The sequence below is a fragment of the Megalobrama amblycephala genome, linkage group LG15, assembly GCF_018812025.1.
Source record: "Megalobrama amblycephala isolate DHTTF-2021 linkage group LG15, ASM1881202v1, whole genome shotgun sequence".
NCBI classification, from domain to species: Eukaryota; Metazoa; Chordata; class Actinopteri; order Cypriniformes; family Xenocyprididae; genus Megalobrama; species Megalobrama amblycephala.
Genome location: NC_063058.1, coordinates 9135771 through 9151472, shown reverse-complemented (window position 1 = coordinate 9151472; position 15702 = coordinate 9135771). Strand labels below are relative to the sequence as shown.

General features: G+C 41.9%; 1 protein-coding gene across 9 annotated transcripts in view; it reads left to right on the top strand.

Annotated features, from left to right (window-relative positions):
- The window catches only part of LOC125247827, a 363538-nt gene that overhangs the window by 13682 nt on the left and 334154 nt on the right, over nucleotides 1–15702 (top strand). For 6 of the 9 annotated variants that reach the window (XR_007180189.1, XR_007180190.1, XR_007180188.1 and 3 more), the window contains exon 2: nucleotides 13100–14026. The exons of 2 other annotated variants lie outside the window; for them this stretch is intronic. The gene's annotated coding sequence lies outside the window, so the exon portion shown is untranslated. The remainder of the gene's footprint in view (nucleotides 1–13099; nucleotides 14027–15702) is intronic. One more of the 9 variants, XM_048159327.1, reaches the window with a different exon arrangement.

The window sequence follows — 15702 nt, the reverse complement described above, 5'->3', positions numbered from 1 at the left end:
TCAATATATTGTTTTATATGAAGGAGTAGGCAGCATAATTTTTACATAATTTTGAAGCAAAAACTCTAGTCTACAACCTCCAATACCCAAAAGTCTTGTGAACACAGATTTAATATACTTATTTTGGCCTTATTTTAGTGACTTAAGTTTTTTGTTTTTTCAGTAACCACGCATAAACATTATTCCTTCAAAAACACAAACATGTACATACATGTTCCTCACATATTATTGTAGCCTAGTTTGTGCTGAATACAGTGTAATGACACTTTTGTCATTTATATGTTTATGAACAACTGAAAAAAGCACAAATGTCAGAGCATGTCAAAACTTCTCCAGGCCCCAAATCAGCCTCAGACTCCAGAGGGTTAATCCTGTTATCAGCATGATCACAGAGGGTTTTTTCACAGCCTACCTGACTGAAAGGCCTCATTAATATGCAAGTCATTTCAGGTCATTATTATTCAATTCTTTTGTCTTCTCAGGTGAGAATCACCCATTATACATGAGGATTCACGCCTCCATGCATACTGTGTTTCTTGACCAAAAGTGTCTTAGAAAATTTAAATCTCTCTGTTGTTTTATATGAAGGAGTAGGAAGGATAATTTTTACTTCATTCTGAAGCAAAAACTCTAGTCTACAACCTCCAATACCCAGAATCCTTGTGAACACAGTTTTAATATATTTTTTTTGGCCTTATTTCAGTGACTTAAATTTTTTGTTTTTTTCAATAACCACACATAAACGTTATTCCTTCAAAAACACAAACATGTACATACATGTTCCTCACATATTATTGTAGCCTAGTTTGTGCTGAATACAGTGTAATGACACTTTTGTCATTAATATGTTTATGAACAACTGAAAAAAGCACAAATGTCAGGGCATGTCAAAACTTCTCCAAGGCCCCAAAAATCCTCAGACCCCTGAGGGTTAATAGAAGCCAAAGCTATCAGGAGTGCAGTCTTCAAAGATAGAAACTTTAGCTCAACTGAAAGCAAAGGTTCAAAGGGAGCTCTCTGAAGTGCAGATAACACTAAAGAGAGGTCCCAAGAGGGAATCTGTGAAGGGCGGGGAGGAAAAAGTCTCCTCGCCCCCCTCAGGAACCTAACGACCAGGTCGTGCTTCCCCAAAGACCTACCTTCAACAAGGTCATGATGGGCCGCAATAGCGGCCACATAGACCTTAAGGGTGGAAGGAGACATACTTCGATCCAACCCTTCTTGAAGAAAGGACAGCACAGACCTGATCAGACATGTCCAGGGGTTCTTATTCCTGGAAGAACACTAGGTGACGAAGAGGTTCCACTTCAGTGCATAAACTTGTCTAGTAGACGAAGCTCGCGCTAAAGTGATGGTAGCTACCACCTGCGGCGGTAAGGTACCTAACCCGACCGTGTCCCGTCCAGGGACCACACATGTAGTCTCCACAGATCTGGACGTGGGTGCCAGAGAGTGCCCTGTCTCTGAGAAAGAAGGTCCTTTCTCAGAGGGATCGGCCAGGGAGGGACCGTCGCAAGGAGCATCAGTTCGGAGAACCAGGTCCGGCCGGGCCAATAGGAGACGACCATCAGGACCTACTCCTTGTCCTCCCTGATCTTGCACAGAGTCTGCGCAAGGAGGCTCACTGGGGGAAACGCATACTTGCGTAGACCCCGCGGCCAGCTTGTGCGCCATCGCATCTGACCAGAGAGTGCCCTCGGTCAGGGAGTAAAACAGCTGGCAATGGGCATTGTCTGGAGAGACAAAAAGGTTTACCTGAGCGCCCCCGAACCGTTCCCAAATCTGCTGGACCGACTGAGGACGGAGTCTCCATTCCCCGGGGCGGGACTGCTGTCGTGAGAGCTCGTCGGCTGCACGATTTATTGAATGGCTCGAAGCGACTTCAGATGCTTCTGACTTCATAAAAGGAGATGGCGGGCGAGTTGCGACATACGGCGAGAGCGTCAACCTGATGGTTGATGTAAGCTATGGTCGCTGTATTGTCTGTACGGACTAATACATGCTTGTCTCTCAGCAGGGCCTTGAAGCGGTGCAGAGCAAGCTGTACTGTCAGCAACTTGAGGCAATTGACATGCCACTGAAGTTGGGGTCCTGTCCAGGAGCCCGACGCACCATGACCGTTGCACATGGCACCCCAACCCATAGCAGAGGCATCGGTTGACACAACAACATGCCTGGACACTGGTTCTAAGGGAACTCCAGCCCGAAGAAAAGCCAGGTCCCGCCACGGGGAGAGAGTCAAACGGCAAGCCGGGGTGATGGTCACCTGAAGCGTGCCCTGTTGCCATGCCCATCTCGGGACTCGGCTGTGAAGCCAATGCTGAAGCGGTCTCATATGGAGCAACCCCAGAGGGATAACTGGCGCTGCGGAAGCCATATGCCCCAGGAGCCTCTGAAAAAGTTTCAGTGGGACCGCTGTCTTGCCATTTCAGCAGAGACTGCGCGCGCTCGCTCGTAAGCTGCGCGTACTTGGCAACCGAGTCTATTTCCATACCGAGAAAAGAGATCCTCTGCACTGGGCAGAGTTTGCTCTTTTCCCAGTTGACCCGGAGGCCCAGGCGGGCGAGGTGTCTGAGCACTAGATCTCTCTGCTCGCACAACCGTTCTCGAGAGTGCGCTAGAATCAGCCAGTCGTCGAGGTAGTTGGGATTATGGACACCCTGGACCCTGAGAGGAGCAAGAGCTCCCTCCGCGATCTTCGTGAAGACGCGGGGAGACGGCCAGCCCGAAAGAGAGGACCTTGTACTGAAATGCCTGCCCCTCGAAAGCAAACCGAAGAAACGGACCGTGTTGAGGAAGAATGGAGACATGAAAGTACGTGTCCTTCAGGTCTATCGCTGCAAACCAATCTAGTGGACGAACGCACTCGAAGATGCGTTTGGGCGTTAACATCTTGAACGGGAGTCTGTGAAGAGCCCGGTTCAAAGCCTGAAGGTCCAGGATTGGCCGTAACCCACCTGTTTTCTTGGGTACAATGAAGTATGGGCTGTAAAAACCCGACTTCATCTCGGCTGGAGGGACCGGCTTGATCGCGCCCTTTGCCAAAAGGGTAGCAATCTCCGAATGCATGACAGGGGCATCTTTGCCCACCATTGTAGCGCGGATCCCCTGAAATCTGGGGGGATGCCGAGCGAACTGAATCGCATAGCCGTGCCTGATCGTTCGAATGAGCCAGCAGGACAAGTTGGGTAGCTCTAACCAGGCTCCCAGAAACCGTGCCAGCGGGGTCGAAGGAACCACAGGTGCACCCTCGGTGGGGCAGCGAGACGGAACAGATGGTCCTGATATGGGAGGCACAGCGTCCCGTAATACGGGTTGCGTCTTAAACCGTGGAGTGACAGAGGGTGCTCCGTGAGAAGGCAAAGCGTTCTCGGGCTGGCTCTGAAGGGAAAGAGGGGAGGGGGGAAGAGAGTGTTGCGAACAACAGAGCACACTGTCAACCGTGCCCTCTTGGGACCCGGAGGTAGAGGAAACAGCTCTTTTTGTGAAGATATGGGTACCACTGGCAGAGCCAGTGGCGAGGATGGAAAGGTTCTCCCCCGGCCCTCCTGCGGGGGAAGGAGCGGCCCTGCTACCGACTCCTGAAGAGCTGTCGTCTCCGACTCCGGGTCGCCCGTCTCAGGAACGCCGCTTCTTAGCCTGATGCTTGGCAGGTGGAGGGGCGGAGACGGGCTGCGCTGCCTTGCCACGGCTGTCTCCTCGCTGCGGCCGGGGTGGAGGCTGCTGCTGTGGCCGAGCGGGAGCGGAGGAAGCCGCGGGAGGGTGACCTCGGCGACGAGCAGCCTGAGGCACCTGAGCTGGCGGCGGTGTAGGAGCAGCAGCTGGCCGCCGGGGCAGGATATGGCTGATCGCCTCAGACTGTCTCTGAGCGGCCGAGAATTGCTGGGCAACAACCTCGACTGCATCGCCGAAAAGGCTGGCCTGAGAGACAGGGGAGTTTAGGAGCTGAGTACGGTCCGACTCCCTCACGTCTGCCAGTTTCAGCCATAGGTGGCGCTCCTGGACCACCAAGGTGGACATCACCTGACTAATTGAGCGCGCCGTGACCTTAGTCGCCTGAAGGGCAAGGTCGGCGGCTGTGCGAGCCTCATGAAGGGCCGCTTGGTCAGCACCTGCCTCGTGCAGGCCTTTGAGCACCTTAGCCTGATAGACTTGCAAGGTGGCCATGGCGTGCAGGGTGGAAGCGGCCTGACCCGCAGCTCTGTAAGCCTTGGCCACAAGTGTGGACGAGAACTTACAGGCCTAGGACGGGAGCTTGGGATCACCGCGGCACGTAGAAGCCCTCGGAGGACGCAACTGCATCACAACCGAACGCTCCACAGGGGGTACCCCAGCATACCCTTTAGCCGCCCCGCCATCGAGGGAGGTGAAGGTCGGAGGAAGCACCAGAACGGTTTCGGGCAGTTAAAGGTGCCCTCCATAAACTGGTAACCTCCTCATGCACTTCCGGGAAGAAAGGAACCGGTGGGGAGCCCTGGCGTTCACCAGAGCGTGCAGCCCCCAGGAACCAATCATCCAGCCTCGAGCGTTCGGGACGGGGTGGAGGATTCCACTCCAACCCAATGCTCTCAGCTGCCCGGGCAAGCATGGCCGTCAGCTCGGGATCTGACTTGGACAATGCTGCTCTCCCAGAGGGAGGCACCGCAGCCGAATCTTCATCTCCCGAGGACTCAAACCCGCCTTGAGATGCAGCGATTGACATACGATCATCCTCTGGAGCCCCGAATGAGACGCTGGGTCCCCCAGAAGGGGAGGCAGCAGGCCCATCCGGAAGCTCCACCGGCTGAGATGCCTGGGAGGGGGGGCGTGACCCGAGGAGGCTGACTTGTTGGGTTGTTCCACACCGTTACCCTCAGATCACTCTGGCCACCAACCGAGATAGCCCCCTCACGAGAAAAGGAACTAGGTCGGGGTGTGGCAGAGGGGACTCGATACTGTTTAAGTTAATTGAGTCTTGATCTAAGCATCTTGATCTGGAATCCACACTGGAATCCACTGAAACGCGCCGTCACACCAGTACTGCAGAGACTCGTCCTGTAGAACACTCAGCCACGATGTGCTCGGCTCCGAAGCGAAAGCTTGAATGCGAGTTGCTCGCGCTTCTCCTTATATACCCACAGAGTGGGGCGGAGCTTGCGCATGCAAATTCCGCAGACCAAGATACTCTTCGTATCATTGGCTCGTTTTGTTAACACTCGAAGGTGATTGGGCTCTCGGGTGAGACCCCATTTCGTCAGTCTCTGTAATGTCAAAGTGACGAATGAAAGGGAACAACAAATTTATTAATTAAAAAATGTTTGTTTTTTTTGTTTTTCAGAAATTCAGAAATTCTTATTACATTGAAACGTATCTAAATTCTACTGTACAACAATATGTTTCTGTCAAGTTAAATCAAACTTTTATTTTGACAGGTTGCCAAGACCTTTGAGTTACTGTGTGTTTATGGTATGACGATCGATTTTCTCAAATAAAGCGATAAAATGCTGATGAAGTGATGAAGTTTTGAAGTTTTTCCGTTTTTATGAATGGATTCCGCGATTCCGTCCGCGTTTTCTGCATTGCGGAAATCATAGGGCCCTACATAAACCCTGCCCCCGAGAACACAAAACAAAGCGGTGAGGCCATGTTATTGCAATACAGTACGTAAGACCAGGGTTGGGAAGGTTACTTTTAGAATGTATTTCACTACAGATTACAAAATACATGCTTTAAAAAGTAATCAGTAACGTATTTCGTTACATTACTCAAGTTTAGTAACTTAATCTAAATACTTTGGAATACTTTGCAATACTTAAAGGACCATATTAACTTGATGTTCTGTTTTAAGTTTACAACCTGTAAATAAAAATGACCTCTACCCACCAGGATTTGGTTTTCCACTAAATTGTATTTTTAACATCAGTTACAAAATATATATCTGCAATGTATTAGACATAACCTATGTGTTGGTAAAGAATTTCAATATCTTGATAAACAAATTATGAAAATATTTGTTTCTTTTAACATCACATCCATATATAATTACTATTGATATGTCATTCCTAAATTATATTTTCATATTTGTAAAGATGTGCATCAGAGGGATAACAAAATATTAAATAACAACAATAAAATATTATTAATATAGGTTGTTTTATAGGTATGTAGAGTCGAATTGACACAGTGGTTTAAATTATTTTATTAACAAAGTTTATTTGTAACATTTAGAATGTTTGTTTATAAAGAAAACAAAATGAAATGATCTACCCAATAATCTCGAGAGAAGGCCTATATTCAAAGCTGACTCACCTACAGTTTTTTGCATCTCTCCACCACCACAATTTACAGGTTTGGAAAAAAATGATCATTTTGTGTGAACTATCCCTAGAATAAATATGTTTATACTAATATTTAACCTTAGTGCACATAATCCTTTATTTATTTATTTTTTTAATTATTATTAGTGATGTACCTATTTTGATTTTTCATGGCCAATAGAAGCAAATTGGCTGATTCTGATAGTGGTTGCAGATTTTTTTTTTTTTAAAGCAAATTTATTTGTTGTTTATTTGTTCAAAAAATATGTGTAGCTCTTTGACATTGGTGGCAAACACTGCATTTTTATCACAATCCCAACAAAGATGTTATGCACATGAGCATGAACAATTGTTTTTCATTTAAATTATTGTATAATTTCAAGATTAACAGCAAAAACAGTCTGACTTTAGCTTTGTGAAATTGTGCTACATAACAAAACAAAATCAGCAGACGGACTGAATGAAATGCAAATTCACTCTCTGACAGTAGGTGGCGCTTGTGGAACAGCAGTAATATAGCGTTTCCATGGTTACCACTATACACAAAACAGCGCTGCGCTGGAGATAATAGGAAAAGCCATCAAAACTTTTCTGAAGACAGTTCCCTTCAGAGATGCATTCATATCAACCCCAATTTAATATTTGTATTATTCTTCCTATATTTCGCGAACAGTGAGCATGGTGCAGTATTTTCTCTGCTGGTGCGTCTGTTCTCCTCCTTGTGTCCGTTTTCAGCGTGTGCCTATGTTAAAGTCCTGTTGACAGGCTTAGTAAATATTTCCTGACATTTTGGGATAAAGCAGTTTGTTTGCAAGCCCGGAATAAAGATAGACCAAAATAAGACTAAAAAAACTTTGGATTTATGAGGACTACTGCATCTCTATTTTTGATCATGAACTCAAGTACACACCATATACCTAAACATCTGGAATGAATTATTAAGCTTTAAAGTGACTCGGTAAAGTACACCAAGAAATTGGCTTTATAAAACATTATTTAACGCATGATTAATTGGATGTTAATTCTATGAGGATTTTGTGTTATTTTTCAAAGTGCTATTGCACACGAGCGATTTATAGATGATCATGACAGAATATGCTAATGAATGACTTTAAGATATCCCACATCAGCTACATAAAATAAGCAACTAACCATTCAGAAATGTCCTTGCATTCTACATGTTGTCACTTCTTCTGGAGTCTCTCCATCATTGTCCGACTCCAGTTTGAACATAAAAGGCTGAACAGTTTCTGACATTTCCAGAGAGTCTGCGTGAGCTAATCGGCACTGCTAACAGTACTATGCTAACACGAGCCCTTGAAACTCCGCCCTCTTCTTGGGAGCAGTAGCTCAATTGCATTTAAAGGGACACAAAATCTGAGCGTTTTTGCTCACCCTCAAAAAACTGACAAATTTAACATTCTATAAAAAATGATCTGTGGGGTATTTTGAGCTAAAACTTTACATACACACTCTGGGGACATCAGAGATTTATTTTACATCTTGTAAAAGTGGCATTATATGACCCCTTTAAGTGAATCTTAGTTCCCAGGACATCCACAAGATGGATGAAAATGCTGATGCTATAAAAGGAGGGCAGACGTGACAACACATGACAAAATTAAAAAAAGTTTATTCTTTTGTGGCACTTAAATAAGTTGGCGCCTGTTTTTTTTTTTTGTTTTTTTTTCCCTTCTAGGAGCCAGTGGCTCCTTAATTACATTTTTTGGAGCCCTGTTTACACGCATGCACGCAAACAAAGTTGGGAGCATGAAATGTCAAAATGTCTTGAAGCATTAAGAGTTCCTTTCACTGGAACTAAGGGGCCAAGCCCAAACCCTGAAAAACAACCCCACACCATAATCCCCCCTCCACGAAACTTTACACTTGGCACAGTGCAGTCAGGCAAGTACCGTTCTCCTGGCAACCGCCAAACCCAGACTCGTCCATCGGATTGCCAGACAAAGAAGCGTGATTCGTCACTGCAGAGAACACGTCTCCACTGCTCTAGAGTCCAGCGTGGCTGCATCCGACGCTTTGCATTGCACTTTAGAAACCCATTCCATGAAGCTCTCTACGCACTATTCTTGAGCTAATCTAAGGGCTACACGAAGTTTGGAGGTCTGTAGCTAATGACTCTGCAGAAACTTGGCGACTTGTATATAAATCCACATAAAACTATAGATTTCAGGTTTGTAGATTTGAAAAAAAAAATAATGTCCACAGAATAGAAGTCAAATACTTTCCAGACACTATTTTACACATTCATAATTTGTACAGTACAAATGGTTCTTTATACATGAATATATAGCCAGCTTTATCTTTCAGTATGGGGGTCTCTTGTAAGAGGATCATCATGTTTGAGTGTCTGTGACATCACAAAGTTTGAAAACCCCTTTTGACTAGGAGAACAGTTGCAGTATTACAGCAATCTCCTATGTGATTGTTCCCTGTCGGTCGAGTGCCCACATGCGTGACATGATCCTTTCCAAGTGTTATGCCGTATTCTAGGCTGGATGCTGCAAATGTGTTGCTGTTTATCGAGTGCAGTAAAACTTTGGCATTCGATATCGCATCCCTCTGGGTATGTGGTGTCTGTAAATGAGTGAATAAATAAAAACACGCTTCCATTCCTACTCTGACCTAGAGCAATCCAAGTATCTGCTCAGCTCTGGGTTGTATAATGGCACAGATGTGTCTATTTTTGGGCTTTGTGCTCTTTTAAAAAGAAAGCTTCTCAGAGAAGGGTTATATTGTAGTTATTATTTGCATTTTTCATAGCCTTGTTTAGATTGGATCCAACTTATTGTGTCTAAACACAGACGTGTGAAGGCCACAGACAGGGTTATCATTATGATGGGGGTCGGGGTTAAGTAGGACAGATGGCCCGTTTCTGTGCAATGCTGTACAGTGCTGCATATGCTGCTACAGCACATGTGGCTGTACACTGTCATCAGTCTCATCCAGACATCCTTGAAAACGTTTCCACAGACCAGTGAGCTGTTGCTTAAATTCACAGGGCCCCAGTTAATTTTTTAATTAACTGGGGCCAGACATTACAGTGGCAAAACCGGTCTCCACGAGAACTTAAGTTCTTCGAGTTTTTGGAATTGAGAAACAGCCTGTGTTTCCCATACATTGATTTATTTGTGGCAGCCCACCACAGTATCAACATTGCCCACCACAAATAGATTTCAGTGCTTCCCATTCATTAACTAGACTGTGGCGGCCTGAAAAATATATTTAAACTTCAAATAATAACATAAAAGTTCTTTAATGTTGTGTTTTGCACCATTGCTGTCAAACAAACTAAAATCGAAAGCATGATAAAGGTTTGTTTCCTTATCAATTAGCGAAAGACTGTCTATTTGCACTGTGCAAAGAGAAGTACGCACTTCGCTCACATGATCAGCACGTGATCAGCTCCTCGGGTTTGCTTCTCAATACCTGTTCACAGTGAATGAATGCAGTGAACACCATCTTCATGTGCTGAATTTAGCGTGCATTTGGGAACGTAGCAGGCACCAGTTATGCATTATTTTCACGTTTCAGTTCATGTTCAGCTCATGATATTATAATATTATAACTATTATTATTATTATTATTAATATGTACTGTAATGTAGACTGAGACACTATATGACAACTACAAGAGGGCTTAGTCCCCTTTAAAGTTCAGGTACAGGTCAATGCACAGACTTTTTTCTTTGTTCAATTTGCACAATGAATATTGGTTGGAGCTCTTAATTTTGAACTCTCAACACTGCAGTTGTTTACTTTCACTTGAAATATAACTGACTGTGTTTACATAATCTCCACAAGATGGGAATTTTCACTATTGCATGTGTATTCAACCATTCAAGTGCAATAAGAACTGAATTTGCGAACGCATGCTGAGAGATGTGGCTTTCTGTACACAAGCTTATGCTGTGTTACCATGGTAATGGTGTATATATGTATACAGGGCTTGACATTAACACCCGCCAACCCGCCAAATGCGGGTAGATTTCAGCTGTGGCGGGTAAGACAGCCACTCCCACTAGCCACTTTGGCGGGTTGAATATAATTTCAGTTTACAGCCAAATGATCGTCGAAGATCGTCGTAGCACAAAATCCAATCACACAATTCGTTATTTACGTGCAGTTAGTGAAGGAGGGATAGGCGGAATTGCGCTGAATGACACACAACAAAAGCGCTCGCTCGCGTGCGCGCGCTCTCTCTGTCGCGCGCGCGATCAGTTCTCCTCGCGCCTGAATAGTCAAATACACGTGCACACAGATGTCTAAATGTCCATCGTGTGGAGTATCTCGCGTGAATACAGTCGGTTATGGCTTAAGTGGACGTAAACAGGTGGGTAATAACTGGATATGCGTCAGTTACGTCCATGCATTCAGCAGCCCAATTAAATAGGCCTATAGTCTGTCATTAATGTTAATCAAACAACAAAAGATGTTAAATAAATGTAGGCTATATGTTAAATAAACCTACTGTATCTGAAAAAAGATTATTTTTAATGTACTATTGTTTTTGTAATTTGCTTCTTTGTTCTTTTATATAGCCTAACACAAATAACTTATACAATTTCTCATATTAGCCCATGCTCATATTGTCTACCTCTTGCCCACCTGTACATACCAGCTGATATACAATGTAGTCTTGATTTGGGTGGTCAATCTGCATTTAAAAGTTTGAAAGGGTTTTAAATATTCTAAATCAAGTAAAATGACTCAAAATAAAGTAATTTAAGCATAACAAAGTCAACTTTAATCATATAAAATGTAATTTACCAACATCAAAATTGTGGCCAGTGAAAATGCTGAGTGGCTAGTAACTTTGGAAAACCACTAGCCACAGTGGCTGGTGAGCAAAAAAGTTAATGTAAAGGCCTGTATGTATATATATGTGTGTATATATACATATATAGATATATTCATGATTTTCATGACTTTCGGTTTAATTAGCGTTTTTCAAACGTGCATTCTTCTGGCCATGTGAAACTGCTACCCACCAAATCCTAAGTGAACAAATTACTCTTATGAGATGGTTCTTTTTAAGTGAAGCAGATACATACAATATGACCAGAGTAGTCTGAATCTTATCAGATGACACTTGAGCTCATTCTATTTAAGTGAATCAAAATCATACAGAGTACTCGAGTCATTTTTAAGACCTATCAGTACTCGAAATGAAAAACTGACAAATATGCCCATCCCTAATTTATACTTCATTGGTAACACTTAGCAGTCCCTCCAGGATTTTGTGATTCTGCAATCACTGAATTTATTGCAAAATCAAGTAAACTCCGCAGTAATCGGAGGAGCTTGCATTTTTTCTTAATTGCAGCAGATTTTCCACAGATTTTGGGCTTAGACACGTCCCGTGACGCCATCGCAACATGCATTTTGTCAACTCGTTTGAGCTGCGCAGTTTGGACCAATAATAGACAATGCATCGCAACAGGAGTTCAGAGCAGTGGTCCGATCTCGATCACGCAACAACATTTCTACACAGCACTGAGAAGAAAGCGCTTGAATTCACTGCAGAATTAATTTCATCGCTGTGAAATATTGTGAGAAGCGTTTACATTCGTCACAGAATTCTCTGTTAAACCACAGATGTCAGATCAAACAGTGCTGCTGTGGACACTGTTTGATCTGATATCTGTTGTTTAACAGATAATTCTGCGATGAATTTAACCTAAATGCTTCTCACAAGATTTCACAGCGATGTTATTAATTCTGCGGTGAATTCAAGCGCTTTCTTCCCGGTGCACGCGTAATCACCGGGGGGGTGATGATGTCTGTGAACCCATAAAAACATGCTGTAAATATTGCCGCAAATTTTGAGAAAAGCTGCCGCAAATTCAGTCATTTTAGGCCGCAAAAATCAGAAAAAAGTCCGCAAAAATCCTGGAAGGACTGTTTTAGGGATGCCCAGTCATAGTCAGTAATGTCAGGCATTGCATTTGAGCTAAAACTGAAGAATGAGTGAACACTGGTAAAGGGTTATTAAACTCAACCAATGCATCCTATATAAGATTAATCAGATATATACAACATAAGTAATATTACAACTTACATCTGCACAAAAGGATGCCAGTGCGCACATGAACTTGACTGTGCTTGTCTTAATGTTGATGCAACTAAAGCACAACAAATTTACAACATTCTATTACAGTAGTGTTCTCATTATAATGTTATGTATATGGCAGATTGGTGCTGTACATCTGTACATCTTGCACTTGATTGTATTTTCATGATCAAAGTGATTCCAGGAATGACTGTGTAATTTAAATTCTATAGTTTCACTTTATTTCACTGTTCTGTATGGCATGATGTCCTAATGCTAACCAATCAGACCTCGGGTACTGCCTATATTTTTAAAGTCATGGCAATCATCATTTTTATTATCAGTCATCACTGTCATGTCTGAGTACTCAAGTACTCATCACATCCCTAGTATGAATCCTGAAAAAAATTACACTTACCGTATGAGGCCGTTCTTTTTAGTGAATCAAAAACACACAGCATAACCAGTGTAGTACTAATCCTGAACAAATTACTCTTATGAGCTGGTTCTTGTTAATGAATCAAAAACACACAACATGACCAGTGTAGTATGAATCATGAACAAATGACTCTTATTGTATGTGCTGTTTCTTGTTAGTGAATCAAAACCACACAGTATAACCAGTGTAGTATGAATTCTGAATAAATGACTCTTATGAGCTGGTTCTTGTTAGTGAATCAAAAACAAAGAGCATAACCAGTGTAGTACGAATCCTATACAAATGACTCTGATAGTTCATCAGGCATTTCCTGGACTTCCTGGTTTCTTGGCCCAGTACAGCTGTGCAGTCCATCTTTTTAGTGAAACAAAACACACAGCAATAACCAGTGAAGTATGAATCCTGAACAAATGACTCTTTTGTGCTGGTTCTTGTTAGTGAATCAAAAAGCAAGAGCATGAGCAGTGTAGTACGATTCTTAAACTAATGGTTCTTATAAGCTGTTTCAATGAATGAATGGCATATGGTACCACATTTTTGAATGGTTTAGTAGTTTTATTTAATATATAGTTAGAGCCAGTTATTGGATTACATTTATGACACTTATAAAAGTCTTTGTAAACATTTTTCACACGATTTGTTTTAAACTTAGATTGACAAATCTAAAATTGTCATCAATTGCCAACAAAATTGCATTTTTTTCAAAATATTTACACCTCAAAAGAACTAAAATCATTAATGGAACCATAACAAGGATTCGGGACCAGAATTCTTCACCATTTTCTTTGCCGTTTACAGAAAGTTTATTTTCTGTAATCCTAATGTGTGCATCTGGGAAATTGTTCATAACATTAATAAATCAGACAACAGGAATGTGTATCATGGAAATAAATACTGTCTATTTTCATTCCAGGTCTCCATTTCCTCTCCTTATAATCACATAGCTCTATAGGAGACCCAATTGAGACATAAAAGAGTTCTCATATGTGATTTTTCCTTTCCTCTGGCTTGTTGTGTTTCTGATAGTTCATCAGGCATTTCCTGGACTTCCTGGTTTCTTGGCCCAGTACAGCTGTGCAGTCCACCTGCTCCGCGTGGAGATTAAACTCCCTTTCCCATGACTTCTGGAGTCAATTAAGCAGTCTGAAAACACAGTGTTGAGGTGAATTTAGATGCAACTGTCTGCTGAATGGAGGAAAAGCGGCCAGCTCTGCAGTGACAGGTACATACAGTATGAACAGTGCCAGAATTCAACAGTCACACATTCACGTCCTTGTTGGTTTGTCACAAGCCAAGGCAGAACTGAGTAAGCTGGCGGACAGCCATGTTAAATCAGTGCTTCATTGTGTAGGCATAATGCAGTGGAGATGAAATGTGGTATTTTCTGCTCATTGTGTACCTGTCTTCACCATGTGGGCTAATGACAAGGGGAAAGCATTGCGAGTCACTCATGGGCTTTGGCCCAAAGTACCGTCACATTCGAAAATAGGATTTAAAATGCTGTTTTTGGCATGGAGTAGCAGGTACGTTAATGCGCTGTCAAGGACTTGACTTCGCTCATGTACTGTCGAGAGTTTTTCTGTCTTATATCACCCACAGGCACGCTGAGTGTCATCTGTAATCTGTGTTGATATACATTAGGATCTGGAGTCTATGTTGGAGCATGTAACATTTTTGGATAAGGTTGTCCATTAGTGTGGTCCCATAAAATACTATAATATATGGTAATTTCTTATTTATTCTAAGGTTTCATTCAACTGCCTATGGCACACTTGAATTTACACTGGAAAAAAGTTGGTGTATAAACAATTATTACTTAAAAATTTATAGTAAATACGTATTTACAAAGAATCAGCAAGTAACCCATTGAGTTAAATGTGAATAGCTAATAATAATAATAGCTTTTTCATTTGTTAAAAAATTAATTGTATTGATTTTATTTAAGAATAATGCTGACTTAAACTGGGATTGAAATCTAAAATGCAAGAAGTCATGTCTAAATGAGTATTTTTTTTTTTACCTTGTTTTTTTAGTAAAATACAGTAAACATCCTTAAATCAAGATTTTTTTGAGAAGCAAATTTGTGCAGGATAGTACCGTTATTATCAAGATGTTATTTATGTAAAATAATAATTAATAATAATAATGTTGCATAGAAAATACACAAAATATAATTATACTCATATTGACCCTTGTTTTAAATGTAAACCTCACTAAGTTTGTATTTCTTTTCTTAAAACAAGAAATGACAACACTTTTATTACATATCAGTGAAATTATTAGTTTTTTTAATACTGATTTTTTTATCATTATCAGTGATTTTTATTTTATTTTATTTTTGCCCATAGTAAAACCACAAATAGTGTAATACATCTCTTTATTGTATATCAGAGTCATCAATTTTATGACTCTCATATACAATAAAGAGATGAATGAGAGAAAATGGAAACTTTTGCTTTTTCTTTTGAGATAAACTCTCCAGTAATCTCACATTCATCTCCTCTGAAGTTTCAGAACAGATCTCAAGAGATTTCAAACTCAATTCCCATTCAATTCCTAAAACCAATTGATTTTAGCAATGCAATTAACATTATAGCTCTATACTCTTACTGAATGCCAACAATTCTCACATTTGTATCTCATAGGGAATTTTAGGAGAATCATCTGAGACAAAGTTGATGTCATATTTGAAACTCCTGAGCAATAAAAATGAGTATTAACTGAATCACGATTTATTGACTAATTTTGACAGATTTATTGACTATTCTAAAAACTTAACAGAAACCAAAATGTTTGAAAAATGACTTCCTCTAAGTAGGATGATAATCTCACGCCAAACGGTCAATCTCCCTGTTTTATTGCATCATCGACTGCCTTTCTGGTTAGTCATGTTTGTTT